This window comes from Peromyscus maniculatus, chromosome 4 (assembly GCF_049852395.1).
Source record: "Peromyscus maniculatus bairdii isolate BWxNUB_F1_BW_parent chromosome 4, HU_Pman_BW_mat_3.1, whole genome shotgun sequence".
In the NCBI taxonomy this organism is placed as follows: domain Eukaryota; kingdom Metazoa; phylum Chordata; class Mammalia; order Rodentia; family Cricetidae; genus Peromyscus; species Peromyscus maniculatus.
In genome coordinates this window covers 79,840,369-79,865,460 of record NC_134855.1, presented here as the reverse complement: position 1 = coordinate 79,865,460, position 25,092 = coordinate 79,840,369, and the positions used below count along the sequence as shown (strand labels likewise).

The window sequence follows — 25,092 nt, the reverse complement described above, 5'->3', positions numbered from 1 at the left end:
TTTACTTGGGTTTCCAGTAAGTACCTGTATTCCTCTCTGATTTGGAAAGTTTAGATCATAAAAATCTCCATCTCCACCAAAATTTTTGGATTTACACTAGTTGCATTATATAAAACATGTACTTTATTTGTTTGGTACAAAGTCTTATGTAGCCTGAGCTAGCTTTGAATTCACTGTGTACCTGAGGATAACCTTGAACATCTGATTTTCTTGCCTCTACCTCCTTCCTGGCTTGTAGCACTATGCCTGACTCTGACTTCATTTTTATTTCTGCAGATCCAGCAGGGTGATAATGAAAACTATTAAGAAGGACGATAATTGGACTTCTGTCTTATAGATTAATAGAGAGGACATGAATTACAAGCAAAGGAAGGAAGAGACCTCCAGAAAACCTGATGCTTGCTCAGCTGTAATGAGTTAATCCACTTAGACACTATGCATAATGGGTATTATGATAAATTTATAATTATCAGCATTTTCACTCTTTGGAAATGCTACTACGCATCCTCCCTTGGCTTCCCCCTGTCAAAGGCACAGCCATTTTCATGATTTGGTGAATAAGCTACATTCTTCTGGCTTTCAACAAGCACCACACAGTGCTGTCTGTCCCACCCCTCAAATTAAACAAGACTTGTGTGGCACAGCTGCAGATCCCGGCTGCCAGCGTTTGGGAGTGCAGAACAACTTCCAGCTTGGCAGGGCAGGCTGATGGTTTTCACAGAGCCCTTTCAGTCCCCCCAAACGCCAGCATACCCCTGGTCCCCACCACCTCATGTCCTCATGTGCAGAAGGGTGAAATCAGGGACCACTACATCCATTCTATGAGAGAGAAGTAGGTGCTATCCAGAGATGCAGCAGGCTCAAGGCTGGCACATCTTGGTACATGGAACATGGGTTAGGAACATCCATTGGTTAGGAGCAGCATTCTGGTTCTCTAAGGGATATAAAGCAAGTTCTCTTTTAACAACACTCTTGTCTGTGTTTTACTTCCAAGATCTCCAATCTGGGCACCTCCACTGAAGATGTAAAAGCTTACAAGTGAAGTAACCTGTCCAAGGTCATAACCCCTGCTGGATCCAAGATTTACTTCTCCATCTGATTGGCAGACCAGAACCCTTCAGGAGCTCAGAGCCAGCAGACAGACAAGACAAAGGAGGGTCCTCCTACAACAAAGCTAACAGGGATGCATAGAGAAGCTGTGGGTACGTCCAATTACACCTCTAGCAACAATTAAATCCACTCCCAGCCCACCCCCACCATCTTTTCTGGGTGGATTTTTCTTCCTCCATTAGCCTTGATAAATGACATGGCCCCACAGCAGGGACTGTTTCTTCCTCTCAGCTTTGTTTGGAGCATTGTCCTAGCAGGGCTCAAATAAAGGGCTATTATTAATGGTGACAATAATGCGATCCTGTTTTCTCAAGGGCCTCTGCCAGGGCTGGCCAGGTCAGCGCTGGCTACTTGCTGCCACCTCTTGCTGGTGGCTTTCATCTGCTAGAGGCCAGCTGTCCCGAGGATGGCACCCTGTCCTCTATGTCCAGTTATTGCCACTTTCATTACATCCTCTATAGCCCCGAAAATTGGACTGAGGAGAGCCAACAGACCATGCCAGAGAGCAAAGAAAGGACTAGCCAGGCCACACAGGAGGCACCCCAGAGCTATGGGCTCCCGATTTATTTAGAACCAGTCTGAGGCCTGAGTGCTAAATGACTCTGGAGACAGTTGTAGCATCAGAATACTATGAGGGTAACTCTGGTTGCATGACGTTTTTGGCCTTGTGGGTTAAGGATCATGTCTTAAGCTGTTTGTGGTAGGCAGAGGAAACATGGGGAGCCATTGGGTGACTAGGCTCACATGTGGGGTAACTTGTGTTACTGTTCATTTAAGAGCCAGACTCATTGTTCAGATCCCTGAACTGGGTTCTGGCTATAAATTCATAAGAAAGGCTCAGTGAATAAAATAAAATTGATTTTAACTTTAATTAATTTGGGGAAGGCAGTGTCTCATACAGCCCAGGTTGGCCTCAAACTCACTATGTAGTTGAGAGTGAACTTGAACTTCTGATCTACCTGTTTCTACCCCGTGAGTAATGGGATTACAGGTGTGTACTACAACACCTAATTTCATGTGGTGCTAGGGATGAGGCCAGGGCTTTGCATATGCAAGGTGAGCACTCTGCCAACCACTAAAATGGTTTTTTATTGCAATAAAAGAAAACAGGACAGCTTGGAATGGTAGTGTATGCCTATAATCCTGGCACCTGGGAGACATAGGCAAGAGGATCACAAGCTGGAGATCTTAGTCAGCTGTAGTCTGAAAATATTAAATGGAAATTTCTGGAAATAATCCCTAAGTTTCCAACTGTACACTGTTCTAAGTAACTGATAAAAAGCGCACACCTCTTCCCTCGGATGGGAACCAACCCTCTGTGCAGTTGGTCCACACTACGTACACCACCCGCCCTTCCATCACTGCAGTCTCAGTGATCAGACTGTCTGGCACTGCTGTGCTCAAAGAACCCCAATTTTACCTAGCAATGGTCTGGAGTACGGGTTAGTGATGCTGGCAATTAGTCTATGTCAGAAGAAAACAGTAACTGGCTTGAAGGGGGAAAGCGGAAGTTCTCAGCAAGGAAAGAAAACAATCGTGCTGAGGCTGCCGAGGTCTTTCAGAAAAACACAACCTGAGAATTCGTGAAGAAGGAAAGAGAGATTGGTGTGGTTTTGCTGCCACACCCAAACTGTAAAACTTAAAGCGACAGTGCATACATACACAGGTACTTCCTTAAGTGGAAAAGGCTTTGCATTTGTGTGGGGGTGTCTAGGAAAGCACAGCACATACAAGGGGCCGGCGCTATCCACGGCATTCTGAGGCAGCCATCGGAGGTCTTAGGAAGTGTCCTCTATGAATGAAAGGGGCTACTGTATACTCTTCTGCCGGTCCTCAGGTCTGAGTGAGCACATCTCCAATGGCAGAGTGTCTCCTCCCTCCACACTGACAAACAACTCACCTGATCAGGCTTTGCTTTTCCTGTCACCTGCTACCCTTAGCCAAAGTCTCTCTGAGTGGGAGGAGGGGGCTGGCGAGGGGGCTGGTGAGCTGGGCAAGTTCAGGAGTGTGTTAAGAGTCCCCAGCTTGCCACAGGACTGACATGTCTCTGCTTATGGCCTCACAGTCTGAGAAATACCTTCTGGGAACACAGCTCAGGTCTGGACACATTAAGAAGACAAAGGTGGGCGAGCTAGACCTGCCTCCTAGAGTCCTTTTCTTGTAGCCCACAGAGCAAGAGGCAGCTGCCATTTGCAGCATCCAGTCCATCCTCTGGCCCCCTCATCTGCATCTCTGCTGGGAGGCTGAGGACAGCGCTCCATGTCGACCTCCTCCTGGGTCTGGCACCTAACTGGCTTTGCTCTAACAGTCTTCCAGAGCAGGGCCCCCATACCTTCTCTAAGGGAGGTGACACTGGCCTCGCCAGGATTCTCCAGGAAGAGAAAAGGGTGGGGGAGTCCTGGGGCCATCAGGAGATCTCCCACACCCGATCTTCTAGAAGCAGCTTGGAGGGGAACCTGGATGTGGAAGTAAGAGCACAGGGCTCAGGCTGAGAGTCTACCAGGGGTCTAGCTCTCTCTAGTTTTCTCAGTCTAGTCTTAGACCTTTCCCCTCAGAAGAGAGTTGCAATTTGCCCAGCCCCCACGATTAAGGAGCGTATCAAGTAAGATGATGTGGGCTCACGGTTCCTTCTGTGCTCTGGATAAGAAGAGAGGCTATGGCGTTGGGTACAGTCAGCATTTTTGTTCCAAAGCAAAGCATGTAGGAGTAAGCCGATGCCTTGGGATGCTAAACTTATGGCCCACATCCATAGGAATTTTCCCAGATGCTCTGGGGAGACTTTTCGAACTCAGAAAAATCTGACCTTAAACTTATTGCTGTCAGCATTTAGCTGAATTGGTTGGTCACTCTCTCTACTTTTTTCAGACTTTTCTCCTTAATCTGACCAAAGAAACCTACAGAGAAACTCAAAAACAAAACACTGGTCAACTACAAAAGCCCTCTTTGTTTCAGACCAGTCACTTCTAGAGCACTGTGCGAAGCAGCAGGTCCAGGGTGGATGCGACATTCCTGCAGCTGGGGCAATACTGCCCGCAGCCCAGCCCCACCCCACCCCACCGTGGTCTGCTTCCTTATCCTGGGCAGAGGGCTTGGCTTCCTTTTCATCTGAAACTGCTTCTGGCCTAAAGATTGTTCATGCCCATATTCAAAGTCCTTGGCCATCAAAAGAGAATTTAATTCAGTCTAGAAGGTGAGGAATGCGAAGATGTGTATACAAAGCCAGTTCTTCCACAACCAACTCAGGACTTACCAAGTTACCTTATTTTCTTATGACTCTGTGGTCAGAAGGAAGGACGTCTGGTCTATTCCTGCCAAGGAAGATGCAGGAAAAGGAGGAAAACAACAACCCAAACACTCTTAGAAGCAGGTCTTTAATTGTCCTTAGCAAAGGAGCCATGAGCAACGGTTCCCATGCATCCTGGTTGGGCTCTTCACTGTCCCGAGGGGGGCGGTGAGTGGGGAGGCCCGCCCAGAATCCAATCATCAGGGCAGAGAAAGGGAACTGGGAGGAGGTGCTAAAGCAGGTCCCCTCAGCACCGTGAGTCTGTCAACCTCGGGGCGATACCAGGGAAGTTCTTTCTCAGCCCATACATGGATGTTCTTAGAGATGTCTCACAAGGTCCCTCCCACCAGACACCCTCAGTGGACCTGCAAGCAAACACAAGGAGTGATCTGGTCCCATTTCTACCATTCACTCCTTATGGGGTTGTAGAGCAGCCCCACCCTTCCCGGCCTTAGTTTCCTCTTCTGTGAGCTGAGCTGGTGGATGAGACCGAGTCCCTCCAGCTCCGCTGCTGTGTAGTCGGTCAGCCTGCAGGAAAACAGTGGTGTGTCTTGTTATTCCTGAGCAAAGGCCCTAATTGTTCTCCACAGCCCTGGACTCCTCTATCTAAAATCCACAAGCACTCTCCCCGCTCCCTCCCACTATCCTCCTTCCTCTGAGACCCACAAGTCTGTTACAGAACATTCATTTATTTTTCTTTGGTGCTGGAGCTGAACACTCTGATGACTAAGCCATTGAATTTTAATATGCTACTGTGCTCCCGGGGGATGCCTCTACTCCCAGCCCCCACCTCCGTCCCTGCACCCTGCAAGGACATGTGGTAGTGGTTAGGAACAGTTTGATCAAGTTTAGGTTTCAGGGTGGAGAGACGGGGGAGGGCTGGTGGCCAGGCATGATAAATGGACGCAACATTCAGAGGGCCACTCAGAAAATAAACATAAAGCCTCCTTTGAGTAAGCCCACTAAAAACAAGCTCCCCCAAAGCCCTTGTCTCTATTTTGGTGAGTGGAAGGAGGGCAGGGGCTGTGGGAGGCGGCAAGAAGAGGCAGGGGTCATTAGATGGTTAACACCGTTGAGGGCACAGACACAATTGTATTGACAGCAGCTAGGCTGACCAACAGACAATGCCAACCATATGTCATAGATGCAATGTCCCCCCTGGCTGAAGCTGGGTTTCTAGCTCATGAGATCCTGGGTTAATTCCCCAGAGAAATCTGACTCACCATGTCAGAGGTGGGCAATGCAAGTAGCCGGAACACCCCACTGGGGCTCAGTCTTGTTGACTTTCTGAAAGCCCCTGACCGGAGACAGCTTCCTTAACTGCTCTTTCTGGAACCTCCCCCAAGCACTCTCCCATGCTAGTGTAATTATTACCTGACCCCTATTTTACATTTCTATCCAAGTAGTTTAAAAACCCTTGTGGGAGATCAGCTCCCACATTTATTTATTCCACGGACTCTTAAGGAGTGAGCGATAAGAGACTTAGATAGAAATAGAGGGGAGAGAAACAGATAGAAACACAGGAGAGCCTCGGGTGGGCCTGGATCCTTATCCACCAGCCCAGAACGTCATTCAAAAGGGCTTTTTATAACAATGCCAAGGGGAGGGGCAAAAGACCTCCGCCTTGCTAGATACTGCCAAGTGCAGACCCTTGCAAACACCTGGTACTCGGGCCTGTGGTCCAATCATCCTCTTGTGCAGCCCTGCTGGGTAAAGCTACTAGGAACTCCAGTGGGCTCCAGCAGACCCTAACCTTGAGTCCTGAACACAGCTGGGTGGAGTGACCTCAAAGAATCACAATGTTCTTAAGTGTGCTGATGACACTTGGTCTTGGTGATTCTCTTAGCTGCACCTCCATCCTGGTACCTTTCAAGGATTTAAAAAGATACATAGTATACACACACATATGAAGAAAGTGACATGAAAGAGGGGACACATTTCCAAACAGCTCAGCTACAACAGCAAAGTGACAGGTAATGTGAGACAAGCTCCTGACAGCTGGGGCGTATGAGTGGTGGCCATGCCGGAGTATTCTAGACAGCTCTGTCTGAATGTTTGAAAATACCTGTGATACAGAGAGAGAGAATCTGAAAACCAGCCCTAGACTCCCAATGGTAAGAGTCTACCTCCAACCAGTGGAGGAGCGGGGAGTCTGGAAGAGGAGCCTGGGAGGGAGGAGCACGGCTCTGTGCTCTCTGCCAATTCCATGTTGGCCGTGTAAGAGCTTGTACAAGTGCTCCTGAGAAGGAAATCATCAGTGACTCAGGCTATGCAGGAAACCACTGGGGACGGCCCTTAGAGATCACCTTCCACCATGGGCTTCATTTGGAGTCTCTCTCCAAGGGTCTTAGATACAATCCTCCTAGGATTGGCAAGTAGCTGAGAAAACGACAGTTCCCTTGTCGAAGTTTCTATTGTAAATAGAATAGAGATAAACGGAAAACATGCCATTAGTTTCTTCGAGTTAGCAAAGCAGGTTCGATCCTACATATTTGAGAGTCTAAGTATATGAGTTCAGATGACTACAAGGAAGAAATAGTCCTCTGGAAAATGATGGAATTAGAAACCATCATATTAAACAAAGAACTCAGAAAGACAATATCATGTTTCCTCACAAGTGAAATCTACATTAATTTTTTTCTGTATGAGATGGAGTCTCACATTGTAGCCAAGGTTAGCTGCAAACCTGAGGCAAACCCCTCCTGCCTTATAGACTTCCCATGCACAACTATGCTTCACATGCGTGTACTTTATATATTCACATTTTAATTTTAAGTTGTATGCTGATATGTCAAATGCATACAAAGTGGACTAAGGAGGGACAATTTAGGAAGAGGAGGCACAGCAAGGGGAGGAAGGGGCTGACTAAGAACAAAGTAGAATCTATGAAAACATCACAGTGAACCATTATAGTAACTTAAAAAATGAACTGAAGGAAGGGAAGGAAGGAAGATGTATTCATCTGGAATGGAGCTGCTGGAGTGAGAGACTGGAGACAGAAGTTCCTCTCACCGTGATATCTACCCCCTTCCCTCGCAGAGGATGCTGGGACCAGCTAGAGGAAGGATGCTGACCCCTAGACAATTCACTGTAGAAACTCACAAAAGAATCCTGTTCTGCCATCAGCCATCCCCAGTGCCGGTCCTGGAACCAGCTACGTCTCTATTGTCCCACTTGCAGAACAAGGGATGGATAATGCCAAGTGTTTTGAAAGGCACTTAAGCACTCCACTGACGGGGAGGGCAACTGCTATACGAGCTGCCAGAGGCTGCAGTAATAAAGCAGCAGAAACTGGAGGCTTGATTCGTATTATTTTAAAGTCTTAACTAATCAAATAATTTAATGTGGGTCGTTTGTTGTTTTGAGACAGGGTCTCATACTTTTAGCCGAGGTTAGCCTGCAATCTTCCTGCCTCAGCCTCCCCAGTGCTAGGATTAGAGGCTTGAGTCTAACCTGGTTCATGGAGGACTTTCAACAACAGAGATTTATCCTCTCACATCCCAGAGGCTGTCCTGAGTCAAGGTGTCAGCAGGGCCCTGTTTCCTTTGGGAGATGGCAGCAGGAAGCCTTCCCCTGTCCTGGGGACAGCCATCCATCCCTGGCTCATTCATGTCTGTCTGCCCTGTCACAATGTTTCCCTGTGTGCCTCTCTCCTCTTCCTCAAATTTCCCTCATGTTCCCTTGAACTTTACTGTGTGTACATGTATGTTCGTGTGTGTGTGTGTGTGTGTGTGTGTGTGTGTGTGTGTGTGTGTGTGTGTGTATGATGTGTGTGTGGAGGTCAGAGGACAACTGTGCAGACTCAGTTCCCCCCTTCCACGTGGAATGATTTCTGGGAGTAGAACACAGCTTGCCAGGCTTGGTGATGGCAAGAACCTGCATCTCGCTCGCCTTCAGTCTTATTTAACACCAGTCATGTCGGGTGAGGGGCTCACAGTACACCTGTGTCACCCGGTCTCGCCCAACTAACCCTAGCCCCAAAGACCCTGTCTCCACATAGAGGCACATTCTGAAGTCCACAGGGTTCAGAAACAACAGTCTCCGGCCCCGACCCCACTCCAGGCTGATCACAGTAGCAGCTATGCATTTCCAGCTGGGAGAGGCGCCGAGTCCAAGCCCGCTGGGTGGCTCATCCACTGGAGAAATGCCCACTGTAACAGGAACAGCCTCTTCTCTTTTTGTGGTTAATGCTAAAAGGGACATTGGTTTTTACAAAAAGTATTGTGGTTTTCCTCAGGAAGTGCCCCCAGCCAGAGCCCAAAGCATGAGAACTCTGTTCAACGAGAGTTAAACGGAGAATTACTGGCTTTGCCACGAAGGGCACATTTGCCTGTATTGGATCTGGAAATATTCCTCAAGCCAGCACACACACACACACACACACGATGGAGGAAATGAAGGGCATATGGGCATTGGTCCTCTCTGTAATCTGCCCAGAGTTTCTCTCTCAAGGGTCAGACAGTGCTTTATACTTTGTGTACCTTAAGGTCCTTGTCACAAGGAACCACCTCTGCTGTAGTTTACACAAGCAGCCACAGACACATAGAAACAAGTGAGCATGGACATGCCCCATGGACCTCTACTTGTGGGTGCTAAAAGTGAACTTTACCTGAATTCTATATATCATGAGACATGAGCTGTCTTTTGATTGTGTTTCAACTACATCAAAATGTGAAGGCCATTCTTAGTAAGCAGGATGTAGCCCAGGGGCTTCCAGCTTCTAGATGCCTGACCAGCACACTACTGAACATCAGAGATGTTCTTCCACAGCATAGCGCTGCTGTCATAGCAACGGATTCCCCTCTACAACTTCACAGCTGGAAACACTTTCATATATGTGTCAGCCCTCTTATGCACCCCATTTTTAGCCACAGCAGAATAAACTATCTCCATTTTGAAGATGAGAAAACTCAAAAACCAATTTCTCATTTAATAAGTGGTCTAGCTAGACTGGAATAGGTCTTCTGGCTCCTTACCTGGTAAGCCAGCTAAGAGGCCACATTGCCCAGATACATCCAACCTGGCTCCTTCCCCACAGACACAGCCTCATATCCACGCCTTCACATGACACTTTGTCACTCCCTGCCCAGCGACTATCCCAGGAATTCTGATGTAACCGTGGTGTAGGTGCGGAACTGAGATTCTCACCCGGAGAACTCCTGACTCTCAACCAAGAAAACCAGCCATAATTCCGGCTTAAGAGAAGCTCACATCCCTTAAGAGGGCTCTGGAACATCCACTCTGAGCAAGCAGCAGGGGTTCTGGGTCAACAAGGCCCAGCAAGTTCATGAGCCATCTGCCTTGTCCCACCTTGGCTCACAGCCCTCCCTCGTCTCTGTCAGGAATAACGACTACATGCTGTGGGGGCTGGGCATATATAAAATAAGGGAAGTTTAGGAACAGGGTCATCTGCAGTAAACTGGGGAACTCAGCTTCAGCCAACTGTCACCAGATCTAGAATTTTGCAAGTTTTAAATAGTAGGGTGTTAAACGAGCATTATGTCAAAAGTTGTCCATATTGCACTGTGTGTGGCCTTTGCCCTTAGGCCTGTCTCTAAATGTGTGCAGCTGACACTGCCTGGTAGTCACACATGAAGTATCTGCTCTTTCCTAAAAACTCTCATTACAGGCAACCAGAGGTGGAGATTGGAAGGCTTTTGATGGAGTGGAATAGGGAGAAACAAGCAATCATGTGATCCTGAATAGAGCCATAGGGGCGGAGGATAAAGCATGGCGTTGGAAGAGTAGATGAACACTGAATTATTCAAGACAGGTTCAGCCCAGGGCAGAAATAGAAAATAAGTCCTTGCTGTGTCCTGATTCTGACTAAATTGAACTTGACGATACCTTGTCACAATATACCTTTGATGGAAATGAAGATGATAATTGCAGATGCCATCCAACATGGTGATTGATAATGTTCCTTCTCCCAAACCTTGACTGTGTCCTTGAATACCAGCAAGGTGCCTGGCTTGGGGCCAAACATCTAGACTAGTTCCAGGGGAAGGAGCTCAGGGACAGGCAATTACTTCCTCTGTGTTAAGATTCTAAACACAGCCATGAGCCATGAAAAGTCTTGTGGTCAACCATGAACCACATATACAATAATGGTGTGTAAGATTCCATCTCCTGGTGACAATGCAGAATATTAGTTTAGGCAAGTATGCTTTGATGTTCATATGTCACAGATGAAATCTGAAGGGCATACTGCTCAGATTTTATACCTGCTAACTGGTGTGTGACTGCATATAACATGTCTTGCCACATGGAGGCCATCTTCCCTCCATTGCACGCTCCTTGGTGGGGCACCATACTATACCTGTCCTCATATCCCTGCTATCCCATAAGACAAACTTCAGCAGAGGATCTGACTAGCTAGTTCAGAACTATGTTACCCCCCATAAAGCTTAACTGCTGCTGAACAGACTCATAAGGGAATCAGCATTGATGGCTCATCATATCTCAGGTCTTCTCCCATTTGATATTTATAAGGAAACAAGGAGGTAGGTTCTACCCATTGGCCGCACTGCTTCTTGATGCTAACTACCTTAACTGCGGCGCAGAGCCTAGGATTCAAATCCGTAACTGGAGGGGCCAGTGGCATCCACTCATGGTCCATTGGGTTGCCAGGAGACCTGAATACATAATGAATGTAAGGAGCACAATAAGCCTGCAAAACACTGTTGCTGCAGTGTGTTTCTGTTTGGACATATTTTTAAATAACTATAGTCACAGAAAATTGGTTTTTAAAAAGTGTAAAATGTTCTGTATGCCTTTGCCCAGTTTCCCCCCGATATTTACATCTTCGTTTACTTCATTATATTAGCAAAACAATGACATTGATGTATATGTATAGTTCTATGCCATTTTATCACAGATATGTATGGCTTATTTTTATAGCTATTTTTATAATTTATAACTACCTTAAGAGGCAGTGCAAGGCTGTGGTTAAGAATACTGCCTTAAATTCCAGACTGTCTGGGTTCTAAACTAATCTGGCCATCTCAGCCGAGCTGTGTGACCATTAACAGGTTGCTTTACTCTTCTGCCCTAGTTCCCTCATCTGCAAAAGAAGACCAATAATAGAACTTCCTTCAGAAGATTGCAAAGGGGATTAAGTAACTCACATCTACAGTGTTTAAATAGTACTGCTACTTTGTAAACATTCTATGATTTTTAACTTTTACTATGCTTACTATTGTTACTATTCCTGGGTCCCAGGCAAGGGTGAGAAGAATCTTGGCCTGGCTTCTGTCATAGGGCTTGGACCCTTATTTTCCTTTCATTAATGACTGTGATATTCTATGGAAACTGGCCAAGGACACAAGGGGTCGACTTTTATTGTTTTATTTTAGAATATGCCCTTACTGCAATTTGAAAAGAAAAGTGAGGCTACCCAGGGCTGAGTCTGTCATCAGAAGGCCTGGGATCTCTGCTAGAGAATCAGCTATCTCTAGCTTGCTGCTCTGGAGACTAAGACAGCAAGGGAGACAGAAGCGGGGGCGTGCTGGCTCCGCTGGACTCTCCATCACATAGAAAGCCTGTACCTGCACTAGATGATGATACCCCCCCCCTCTCTCTCTCACACACACACACACACACACACACACACACACACACACACACACACACACACTCCTCCATCTATCCAAATGATGGCCCCTTGATGCTTTTCACATCTGAACAATGTCAGAGGAAATGGAAGAAACAGGACCCCTCCCGACACTGGGCCCTCCAGAAGAGAACTGGCTACTTGTCTGGCTTCAAGGTCAAACTTCCTCAGAAGTTACCTGCCTTTCTGCACTGGTATTGGACTAACAATATAGAAAAGAGGAAGGCAGTCTGACACTTTGAGTGGTATGAAGGGCATCACTCAAGTCAGTTGCTATGGGAGAAGGGATAATTATGCTAACAGCCTGCACTTGCTAAGTACTTCGTTCAAAATGCACTCAGTTCTCAGACTGATTTATGACGTGGTCCTATCATCCCTTCTTACAGTAAGAAAAGAGAAAAGTCAGAATGAAGGTCACAGCTGGTAAGCCACAGAGCTAGGATTCAAACTCAGACTGTTGGACACCTTCACTGGACTCCTAACCACTAGGCTACCCTCCTTCCCTCATACCTACATGCCTCTCACCCAGACTCTTGCTTTGCCATTTCTTAATAATGCTGCACCCCACTTACCTGACTCTTTCTAGTAAGTCCTTATGTACCCCCACATGAAGTGGTAGATTGCAATGGGTTATACACATATTCTTTTTTAAAAGCACCTCAGCTGGATAACATTAAGAGAAAAAAATCTGGGGATATGACTCAGTGGCAGAGGCTTGTCTAGCATACACAAAACGTACAAAAGCTCTGAGTTTGACTCATAGCACCACACAAGGAGGGGGTGTGTGAATGATTATCACTGTTTTGGTCAGGCAGTTCTCACTGTATTTTTAGTTGGAGAGAGGGTTCAAAGTCAGACGCAGCACTAGAGAATCCATTTCAGTCCTAGGACCCTATGTGATATGAGAATGAGATACACAAAATTGGCTCAGCACAGCAATATGCTAACACTAACATGCCTTAGAAATCCACAATGAGCTCTCACCCTGGAAACGTTTTCTGCTTTTCTGCTCCCAGCCAGCTCACCTCCTCAGGCACAGGTTGCCAGTCATTCCAGCCTACTGAAGGTGATGACGGCAATGCAGAACTGGACTGGCGGCCTTGACTGCTGACTCCTACCTGGGCCCCTCCCAGGCTCACAGAGGGTCAGGATGCTTCCCAGGTGGTAATGACTCACCTGGGCTCTAGGCAAAGCCCTGCCAAATTCCCATTCCCTGATTGCACCTTGGCTTTGTGTGCGGTAGACCAGAGGGGCCCAATCACACACCACCCCAACTCCCTTGACTCAAAAGCCAACAGGAAAAATCAGATTCCATCATTTGGAATCTATTTGGCTCGGGTCCGAGACAGCATTCTTACTTAAGACCTGACTCAGGATGCGGCTGTAAGCCACAGGCTAAAGCTGTACAGAGGAGAGTCTGAGTTACCAGCATTGCTCTAGCTCTTCTTGGACTCGGGGCTGTAAATAAAGATGAAGAAAAGCTACTAAAATCTCCCCCCCACCTCAACATACAACACTTCACATAGCAAACCAGATTTCCTCCAGAGACAGCTGTGGGGACAAAGTCCACAGGCTTCCCTTGCACACAGTGTCATTTCCTTTCACTCTGCCCTAAAAGGGGCTGATAGAGCAACCTGATCTTCGATTTCCTGCCTACAACCAGTCACAGATGAAAAGCTAGGAACCACAATCACAGCCACCATCAACACCCTGTCTACCCCAAGTCACTTCCCCTTAGGTGGACTCTAGCTCCATCCCTCCCTTTCGGGATCACCTTTCACCTGCTTTTGCAGTGGTATGACCAGTTTCCCTGGGATAGCTAAGCATGGCTGATTGTGCACTGCATGCTACGGGATAATCATACACTGTGCCTCCCTTTCATGTCACACACATCCTGAACTTCGGACTCCAAACTCCCGATTTAGATAGAGTACTTGCATTCTTCTCATCTGGCCAGCTGGGAAAGCCTTGACATCTGAGGTAGGAAAGGCCTTGGCTCCAGAAGGTGATGGTTCTACTTTAAATAATAACAGTACAGTCAGCGCCACCCCGCCAAGCAAGGCTCCTAGCTAGTATCCGAAGAGAGTAGAGACCTTTGCACCTTTCTTCATCTACTCACCAACTTCTAGGAACAGCTCCCAGGTATCACCAGTGTGGGAGGGCTTGCCCTGGTGACCTGGAGGTGGAATCTTATTTCTTATGGCAGGCTCTTGAATGATACCAACTAGAAATGCCACTTTCGGACAGGAGAAATTCAGCGTTGGAGGGCTGTGTCAAACCTCTGACTGAGGGTGACTAATGATTCCCAAGACCACACCGTTGAAGGGTCCTGACCAATTTAAAAGTTTTCAAAAACATTTAAAATAGATTGTCTTTCTTTCCCCCTGAACTTAGTTATTTTTGGCTGCAAATAAAACCAATGCTGGTCCTTACTTGAAGCTACACTTCATAATCTGGTTACTATCCTCAAGGGGAAATATTAATACATAAAATTCTACTTTGCTATACATACCATGCAGATCCTTCCATACACACTCCCCCAACTCAGCCCCTCCCATGCCCAAGCCTGCCATTTCATCTCGGCTTTACTGGCATGCACATCTGGATCACATAAATCTCAAGTATAGTTTTCAATATTAGTACTGCTTAGGGTTACAATACTTGACAAATCTCAAATGCTAGGATGTCAAATCAAATCAGCCTGACCAGTCACAGACGAGAAAGGGTTGGGAGGGATGTGCAAGGAAATTACAATAATAAACTAGAGCTTGCAGCTGACCCGTCCATCCTTGTTTAACTGCATAGAGGCTCCGAGGTGACCTAATGGACTCCCGGGTTCAAAACAGGGTTGACCTGTGGGCTCATGTCTCCAGCCCTCCCCAGACAGTGTGAGGAGAGCAATATGGCTTGCCAGGGTCTGCTAATGCAGCCTGATTCCCACAACATGGCCTGACAAAGATGCCTGCGTTCTTAAATGAGTCTCATCAAAGCAATCCCACTTTCCAGGCAGCTTCTCGGATGAGTGCCACTCCCAAAGACATAAAGACTATGAAAGATGGTTTCTAGGGCAAATCCATCACCCTGGGGCATTACGCTGCTTGCCAGATACAATGGGAAAGCTGCAACAACTGGGTGAGGAGCCAGCTCAGCAGATGCCCACTGCTGGGAAGAGTGCATCTAAAGGTTAAAATTAATCTATCTGGGTGTAACCCTGGTGAGTCTACAGTCCAAAGAGCATCTCTGAAGGCTTAAATTTTACATTTACTAGTCAAGTTTATGTCTTAGGCCAGTTGATCCAGCTTTACAGCATGTCATGACCTTGGGGGTTTCAAGAGGGCAGTGGGTTTGTAAGGATACTCAGAGTGCTTTATGAGCAAACCTAAAAGCGAGCAGCTGCAAAAAGAAAAAAATATATACTCTGAATTCCACTTTCTGTTCTGTAAACCAAACCAAACCAAACAAAAACATTGTCTTTTGTTAATATTCATATAATGCTTGTTATAAACACTGGGGACAATCAAGTAGCCCAGAATCTCATCAGTGTTTTGTTTTGTTTTTTTAATCTAGCTCCTGAGCTACTGATAAATGTTATGTGAAAATAAATGTCTATGGTGAATGGCTTGAATACTACTGGGTCAAATGGCGTTATCTATTTCCTTATCATCAGACCTCTCAGGTCTCTGACTATGCAGATGTACCATAAGATGTTAAAAAGAAAAAGACAGCCTCATCTATTTTCTAAACACATTTGGCTTGGAATCTTCTTCTATGGAGCCCTCTCACTGATGCTTCAGTTCTCAGTAAATAATCGCCATCCCCAGCCCACTGATAGGGCTCTACTTTGATGCACAAAAGCCTGCCCAAGGATACACTGATTTCCTGCAGGTTCAACAGGGTCTCAGCTTGTCAGCAGCGCTGCTCTGCAGGACTGAAAAGTAAGTAAATGTACATGCAATGCTTCGCGCCGGCATTTCCAAGCTGCAGATGCAATGCCAAGTTGAAACACTGGGAAACATGCTCCAAGTCAGGTGACCATCAAGCAGGCTGGGAAGATGCCCAAAGATGCCAGATCTATAGAGGCAGAGTGGCGGCAGATCATGATTAACCCCCAGGTGGTCTAATGTCTAATGGCTTGTGAAAAGCTCACAGGGACACAGCTCTGCAGCAGGGCGCGTGTGTACAGGCAGTCTGCTTTCTCCTTCATATTCTTACAGTCACCAAGGAAAGCTAAACAGAAACTAGAAACCGTTGTCTTCCTGTGAAACAAAATCTGGTCAGATGCATGAAGTACCGGTTAATGTGGCTGAATGAGGGTAATTGAGACACACACTCTGCTTTCTTCACCAGAGTCAGCGCTGTTGTTTCCTGGGCGTTGGCAACTGCCGCATGCTTTGCAATGCAACCTTTAATTCTCCTGCAACTCTGTGAGGAGTTCAGTACTTCATTTCCCTTCACAGAGGAGGAAGTGAGGGTTGGAGACAGAGGCAGAGCCAGCTGAATCTAGATCTGCCACCATAGCCTGCCTTCCCCACCTCTCCGTCCAACAAATATCTGTGACTCCTTACCCTGCACTATGTGCAGTGAGGAAGGGGTCAATGTATCAGACAGGGATTCTGCTCTCAGGAAGAAACAAGATGTTAAGATGCAGGGCTTGGGACAGTGAGACCTAAATATCAGAAGGTGCAAGCTAAAGCCGGTAGTCTTCTGAATGCTTTGGTAACTGAGGAGAATCCCACGCAAGAAGTATCACTGTTCTCTTTGAACAGAGGACACAGGAAATCACACAGGCAGGAAGAATGGAGCGGGCTGGGCTGGGATTTCAGGATCTGTGGGCTTCCCATCAGTCTCTGCACATGACAGAGGAAGAGGAGGGTGACTAGGGAGCTAAGCGCACTAGGCTCCCTACCAGCTCTGCTGTCTGCCTGCTGGGCTAGTTCCAACAGGCAGACCGGAGAGGACACACACAGTTCCTGTGCCCACTCAGAATGGTCTTTCCTGACACCTGCAGCCACGGAGTGTCTTCTCAGCTCCGAGAGCTGTCCAAGGCCCCTGTTTAACTCTTTCTGCCAGTGGAGAGCGCACCCCCTTCCAGTACAGGTTCACTTGGAACGCCCTCTAAGACCCTCTCACTCAGTCATTCCGGGGTGCTGATGCTGCTCTATTCTCCCGTGTTAGCTCCCATCAGCGCACTGCCAAGGAACCGTCTGACTTCTCTGGTTAGCACAACACCCACGCCCCAGACCTCTGCCTCCTATTGGGCTCCCAGCACCATGCTTTCCACCACTGTAGTGAGTCTCTGGACCTGAAACTGTCATCAACCCTCTCTCTGCATAGCCTGTTGTGGCCTCCTGGTGGGCTTGTAGGTCAATGAGTCCCCAAATCCAAATCACGTGTTCCCTTCAGAAAAACGAATGGTTTCCCACAGCCATTTGCTGCCACAAAGCTGCAGCAAAGAGCTCCAGGTTGCTGACAGCTTACTCATCTGAAGCTGACAGGGTGACACGGAACTACACCCCAGGGGGAGCCAAGTCCCTTCCTAGCTCTGGGGACATCACTTCTCCCCCTCTGTTCAAATGGTGCAATTTTATATTCCATGGTGGGAAAGGTATCCTCAGTGACTCTGTTAGATCCTGTGCAAATATCTGGGTAGAGCTGTAGTTCACAGCAGTCATGACCGAGAAAGAGAGACTGTAAACCACAGCTCCCGAGAAAAAGTGATGCTTACATAAATTTAGTTTCTGTATCTTGGAGCTGCTATCGCTAAATATCATAACCTGGATGGTTTGTAGGTGACAGGGATTTCTTTCTCACGGTTCTGGAAGCTGGAAGCACAAGACCAGGGCCGACTTGGTACCCAGTGAGCACCAGACTGCACTTTGCAGCTGTGTCCCTGCTTGGTGAAAGGTGATGCCACTAGCTCCCTGGTGCTTCCAACACCATCCCTCACCAGGACTCCACCTTGTGACCCAATCGCCTCCCGAAGTCTCTGAGACTAACACACTGATGATTGGGCTTCGAAGACCAGTGGTCTCAATAGTAGCTGGTTAGAAATTCGTGGCTTATTTTTGATAGGGAGAGGGGGTTGCAACAGGACTGGAACTTGTAATGCTCCTGCCTCAAGTCCTGGGATTACAAGTATGCTCTACAATGTCTGGTTGGCGGTTTTTCATTCTGTGGTCGTTTTCTCTCTCTCTCTCTCTCTCTCTCTCTCTCTCTCTCTCTCTCTCTCTCTCTCTCTCTCTCTCTCTCTCTCTCTCTCTCTCTCTCTCCAGGGTTGTCCCGTGTTGCCCTGGCTGTCCTGGAACTCACTGTGTAGCCCAGGCTGGCCTTGAACTCAGAGATCCACCTGCCTCTGTCTCCCGAGTGCAGAGGCCTGTGCCACAACTGCCCCGGCTTCAGTTTGCTCTGTTTTTGAGACAGGTTCTTACTTTTTATTCTGGGCTGGGCTGAAACTCACTATGTCGTAGACCAAGCTTGCCCCCAAATCACAGTAATCACCTGAATTACAGATATGAACCACCATAGTGGAGTCTGGTATGATTAAGTTTCAGCATATGAATTTTGGGAGGATATATTCAGTCCACAGTGACATAGGACATCCTGTGCAATGAAACACCTTGTAAGCCATTAAAAATGAATATGAAGTGGTGGGCAAGATGGTTCAGAAGTTAAGTGTGCTTGCTGCCAAGCCTGACAACCTGAGTTCAATCCCAGGAACCCACAGTGAAAAGAGAAAACCAAACTCTGACCTCAAGATGTGTGCCATGGCACATGTGCATATGCACACAAACATACACAAACACACACTTAAATGTAAAAACTTTTAATGACCATGAAAAACTATTTATTGGCTTAGAAAGGCATGTTCAGTGAAAACAGTATTCAAAGTTTCACATTTTTGTAAAGAAAATCCCCACATCTTGAAGACACGAACACTAAGCAGTGGGATCACAGATGATTCTAACGTTTCTGTTATGATCTCGTTTTAAAGTTTGTCTGTGTTGGAAATTTTGACATATAATAAAAATATATAGAGCGGAGTTTCTTTGGGGGAAGGGAGGTGGTAGGTATCATCTCCTCAACATTCCTTTTTTATTTTTCCTATTTTTAAAGCTTTTTTTCTATTTTATGTAGTGGGCATTTTGCCCACCTGTGTGTCTGTGCAGTGCACGTGGAACAGGTGATGTGAAAGAGAAGCCTATGCAGAAGAAGCCATCAGATCCCTTGGCACTGAATTATAGATGCCTGTGAGCTGCCATGTGGGTGCTGGACTTGAACCTGGGTCCTCTGGAAGAGCAGCCAATGCTCTTAACCGCTGAGCCATCTCTCCAGCCCCGATATGTTCATTTGATTAAAGTAGAGCATATGCCCACTTAACATATATAAAGCCATACTGGAAAAAACACCCCAAAAACCAACACTATACCATAAGTAAAAGCTTCAAAGGTAAGTAGTAGAAATTTAGAACATAGGTTAAGACAGAAAATTGTAACCAAAGGCAGCCAGCGTAGGAGGCATCATCGCAAGATGACCCTTGAGGATACGATCTTTTTTTCCTTCACCAGGCAGTTTTTTTTTTTTTAACAGAAAAGAAACAAACAAAACAAAACAAAACAAAAACAAAAACCCTTCCTCAGGAATGAGAAGCAGCCATCGGGAAAGATAACTCCAAAGGCTGGAGATCACACTTAGCTCCTCCTCAGCTACATTACCAACTAATTTCTTTGTCTCCCATGGTCTCCTCAGAAGCCAGAAGGGAGAACCCTTCACTGGCCAGATCCATGTAACTAGCTGCCCAGTTCTGCTTCTTAGTACTCTGAAGGACCTTCCTTGTCTGGATTTAGCTCACACGTCTCTCAAACAGGACTTCTCACTTGAGTCTCCATGCTGCTGCTGTCTGAATGCAGGTTCTGCTATGGAGGGTGGGGCAGGGCTTAAGGTCTGTCTGTACTTCCTACAAGCTCCTAGCTAACACTGACGCTTCGGGACAGACTCCCTGTTCTGAGCCATCAGACCAAGGCCATAGTTGCTCACACAGGACACTTGGGCTCAGCTCATGAATGCTGAGCTTGAATCAAAAGGTGAGATACTGTCATTATCCAGGAGAGCATCGCTCTGCTTTTGAGAAACCCTTAGCTTCTCAGGCCACTAGAGATCAATGAGCAAGTGATCCAAACAGAGCCTATAAGGACCTGGATGGTTAATGCTCCTATCAAAACCAGCCACTTGACACAGTGACCAGGCTCCAACACTGAGCTGCCTTATAGAACACTTGCATACCTAACCAGAATCACTGCTAGACGCCCAGAAAAGGCAGGAAGTACCAAAGATTCTACTCAAACAATTTGAAAGACAGTCCTAAACCACCCCAAATGACAGTTATTGCTTTGTTTCCTTGAAAGCTGCCAAAGGGAGAAAGAGCAAGGGTGAGAACAGGTAGAAGTCCCATTTAAGGTAAGGGGCCCGGGTAATAACAAAGGTGGGAAAAGCGGAGGGAAGACAATGAAAACGGTGTGAAGGACCCAGGCCACACTGCTGCGGCTGGAAGCCTGTCCCCAGGGGCCTGGAACAATGGCAGCAGGCTCTGTGTTTGCGCACACCCCACTTGATACTGTCTGGACCCAGAGGGGTGTTAATGAGGCTCGGTGGAGAGGCACACTCCATTTTTCATCACTGACACTCAGACGGGTAATCCTCAGCCCAGGACCCAGGCCAGTCAATCAGATACCAGTTCTGCTGTGTATAAACACCTTCCACTCTCAATCAGCGAGGGAGGCAGGTGCTGGAGATCTGGTCACGGTCAGTTGGACAATCTGATAAAGCCTTCCTGGGGTCATAGTGGACCAAGAATAGACCCAGCATAATTAGACCAGGAGGAGGGGGGTTGTCAGGCAATCCAGGCGGAAATAACAGGGCCTCTGCCAATCAAAGAGAAACCCAACTGAGGAGGCGGCTGGGGAGGGGAGTGTCTGTTGTGTGAGTGGACAGTGGGGGAGGGGAGCTTTTTCAGAGGCTGGCTGGTGACTCTAGAAGGACTGAGCGGCTCATTATTCGAGATCCTGAGCTGGGCGTCACTATCGATCACTATCTGGGGTCTCTGGGGATTCATCATTATGCAGCAGGACCTGGTGTGTGCTTTGCTTCTGTGACAGAGCAGCATGGCCGTGCATCCTTGCTGGCAGAAACACAAGGAGGCCCTTCCTTTGCCCTGTCCCAACCGTCCTGCAGGCCTTTTATTCCTGAAGCTACAGGAATGGGCAGTCATTAGAAAAGACCACAACAGGCTTAGAGTTTATAGGGCTGTGATGCACATTTGATTACAGGGAAGCAGGTGAGGGGTGAGAGATGCTGACTGCCTTGCTCTCCGGTCTTGTCATACATGCACACAATGCCAGACTTCCAGGGACTCCTCCCTTTCTGAGTGCTCAGCTTCGTCCTAGCACAGGGCTGGACTTTATCTCACTAGTCCTGCACGTCTGGTTGCTTGTCAGGGATCTGGTTGCTTGTCAGGGACCTCGGAGGCATCTAGGCTCATCTTCTCCTATTGTTCTTCTTTTACTAAGCTAGAAGTGCCCCCCTGCAGTCAGCTGTTGTACTTGGGCCATTAGGAGCTTCTGTACTTGGCCTCCATGATTCTTGGAGCAGGATCAACACACTTTCCAAATAAATTCAGCTTCATAACCTAATGCACTGAAGGTTTCTTGGGAGGAAAAAAAAAGATTTACACTGTACACTTAAGGCAGCAAATGTTATCAGGGCCGCACCCTGCTTTACACACCCATGCTCCTTCCAGTGCCCACTTCTAGGCTCTCTCTGCCTGTTCTTGGTTGTCACCATCCCTCACTATTTGGACGTTATTTATCCCTCGCCACTCACTTGCAGCAAACAAAAGCCTTTTAACTATTACTCTCACCATGTCCCCTTGGAGGCCAAAAACCATATTTATAGACATTATTCTGAGTGAGAGCCAGGCTCAAAAGCTTAAATGTGGCTTGATTCCATTTATATGATATTTCCAAAAGGCACAGCTATTAGGATGGAGAACAGATCCATGGTACCCAGGGGTCTGGGGGAGAATGTGACCAGAAAGCATACTGTGGGGGAGCTTCTTGAGTGACAGCATTGTTCTGTTTTCTGATAAGTGTAATGAGTACACAAATAAACACATATGTTAAGTTACACACAATTAACTGTACACATACCATCCAACAATCAGGTGTAACAAAGAGCAATTTTAAAAATTTACACACCAATACCATGGAGGTAAGGGAATTCTTTAGCTAGCAATCATCAACTAACTGATCCTCATCAGCCAACAGAGTCCCTTCTTGAAATTCTTTGGGGATGGCTTTCTACACAATCTATACAGCTTCTCTTTGCAAGTCAGAACTTTCATGCACTACCTGGCATTGGGATACCTTTCCATTGCATGCAATGTGAATGAAACTCACAGATCTGCCCCACGGAGTCCCTTCCAACCACAGGAACTTTCCAGGGCTCTGTGAGCATCACGTTATTTCCCTCACCTCTCTTCCAGCCATTTTCTCCCTCTCTCACATCCAGCCTTCTTCTCTTCCTCAGACACACCAGCTGTCCCCACCTGTAACGTTCCTCCTTATATGTCTGCATGGACATGCTGGTTCCTTTGCTTATGCAGATCTTAGCTCCTTAGAGAGGCCTCTGCTAGTTCTCCATATATCTTGTTCTTTGCTTCCACATTTCCTTCCCTTTTGTGGGAAATCTCACTATCTTTTGTTTGTCCCTCTGTTCCCTGAAAGAGTGGACAAATATATCCTCTGTGCACTCTACCAAGGATCTCCTTGTTCATCAGTATACCTACATCACCTACAACATGTTCATTCAAAATGGAATGAATAAGCCATGCAGAAGACAGAGCGTGAACAAAAAAAGAGACTATGGGGTGAAGGGTAGTGTATGCAATTCCAAGTCCAGACAAGTCTTTTACTAACTTGCAAAAACTTTCCAAAAAAATATTTCAACTCATTTTTACTAACATTGTATTATTACAGTTTTTAAACAAACAACAAAATTTATTTTACTGTGGACACATGTATAACCTGTACAGCCATCATCTAGACTTGAGTCATTTTCATTTTGCTATTATTTTATTATCTGTTTTTCCTGCCTCCACACCCTCTGTCTTTTTCTCCATCAATACCAATTTAATCACCTAAAAATACCCCTTTACTTCAAGAGAATAAGCCAGAAGTAGGGATACTCTTCAAGATTTTCTTCAGTGAGAGAATAATCAAAGATTTGCAATCACTGTGTCCCTTCTGTCTTTTGTGAATACTTAAGGCAGGCCTGAAAAAAACTGCAGCAGAAGGACAAACAGAGCTCAGTCAGTGTGCTGTTCTCCCAGTGCCTCATTAGTCTTCATAGTCATGTTTCCAGCCTGGGGGAGGGGGTGCTTGGGATGCTCATAGGCCCACAGGGAGGGGACAATGAAGAATGACCCTCTGCCACATTCTAAGGCCCTCCCCTTCCAGCCAGGCTTCTGGGCCACTGCAGAAACCACTCCCTCAGTATAGAAGTTGTGTAGATGGGTTGGAAGAGAACACAACAGCTCCCCTGCCCCATTTTTAAGTTGAAATCTGAAGAGCGTTTAGGTGGTGCCTACTTGACCGTAGACCACACTATTCCCAGGTGTCTTACACTAATCCCAATGATTTTACAAGGAACGGCTTCCTCAGAGCAAATTAACAGAGATAAATGGCTAGCCCTGAAGGCACTCCTCGACTGTAGGGAGGTCCTCCACGGACTATACACTGGGTGCTGATTCTAAATCCCAGGTGATCTCTCTGCTGCCGTGAACAGTAGACACCGTAAATCCTTCTACCACTGACCGTTTCAGAATGCCCCTTCCCTTGTTAGACAAGCTAACACTAAACATACCAAAAAGGACTAGCAAATGAGCAGTTGGAGGTTAATTTGCTTTTATCTTTCTAAGGTCAGAAAAAAAAAGTAAATTAGTAAAAATATTGGGGCTATGAAAATTTCTCATTATCAAAACAAGAGAAGTTTAAAAAATAATCCCAAATGGAGTCATGATAAAAGTTTTTAAAAACACTGGGTTTTAATCTAGTAAGCAAACAAAAACTTATCAATCTAATCTTCTGCTATAACCTGTACTGTTGTGCATTCTAAGAGCTATAGTATCTATGAAAGCTACCAGCTTTTTATGAAATATAAGAGTGGAGAGAGGCTGTTTTTCTACAAAGAAAGCGCACAGGATGGCATGCGTTTGTGTTTTAAAGGTGTGTGCTATTCTGGAAAGAAACGGAATTAGGACCCGTCACCTAATATGTGCTGAATGTGACAGATGGACCATTCTGAGCTGAAGGAGCTGGAGAAGAGGAGATGTAGAAGGAGGCCTCAGAACCACCCTTGCTCACCTGTCTCAAACTGCAAAGATTCCCATGAGAACGCAATTCTTACCACCAGTGAATGTGGATTGGTGTATGATGGCGCCATATATACAAACAATCTTTCTAAAATAACCCCTACCTTCTACCAGTTCATATCCTTCCATTCTCTTCCCTTTCCTACAATTGTCTGCCCCTTGCCCAGATCACAGGGCTCACCACTTCTTCACAAGTTTATCGTTCCTTGTCCAATGGTATAGAAACTGTGTACTTTGCTTCTTCCGGTTTTCACTCTATTATGAAGGTCCCCATCATGAAAAAATAACATTTGAATGGTTTTTCCTGTTAGTCTGTCTTGTGTCAATTTCTTAGAACCAAGGGCAGGGGCGACCTTCCTCTTTCTCTCCTTATGCAGATGGCCTCTGACTTACAACAGATCAGCTTTGGGACTTGACAGAAGGGCCAAGCCATACACATTCACAGACCTTCTGGTGTGCTCCCCACCCGGCTAGCTATCTCATGCTACTAGACAATGTTAGCAAGCCACAGCTAACATTGTCAGCCGGCACACAACCCCAAGGACGAACTGAGACACTCACGCACTGTGCCAACCCGGGATGGTCACTAGATTAGGTGCAATCCCTGGAGTTTTCAACTTACATTTGAACTTACTATGGGTTTTTTTTGGGGGGCGGGGAGGG

The 25,092-nt window shown here is 46.6% G+C and overlaps 1 protein-coding gene and 1 long non-coding RNA gene across 2 annotated transcripts in view; both read right to left on the bottom strand.

The window, feature by feature from the left end:
* Abtb2 (ankyrin repeat and BTB domain containing 2) overlaps positions 1–25,092 on the bottom strand; it is a 166,044-nt gene that overhangs the window by 80,980 nt on the left and 59,972 nt on the right. The window lies entirely within an intron of this gene.
* On the bottom strand, positions 4,786–9,496 carry LOC121828753 (uncharacterized). Its single transcript, XR_013050621.1, has 3 exons — positions 9,370–9,496; positions 6,700–6,804; positions 4,786–4,921 (listed from the first exon to the last, which is right to left on the bottom strand). It is a non-coding gene; the product is annotated as an uncharacterized LOC121828753 (long non-coding RNA).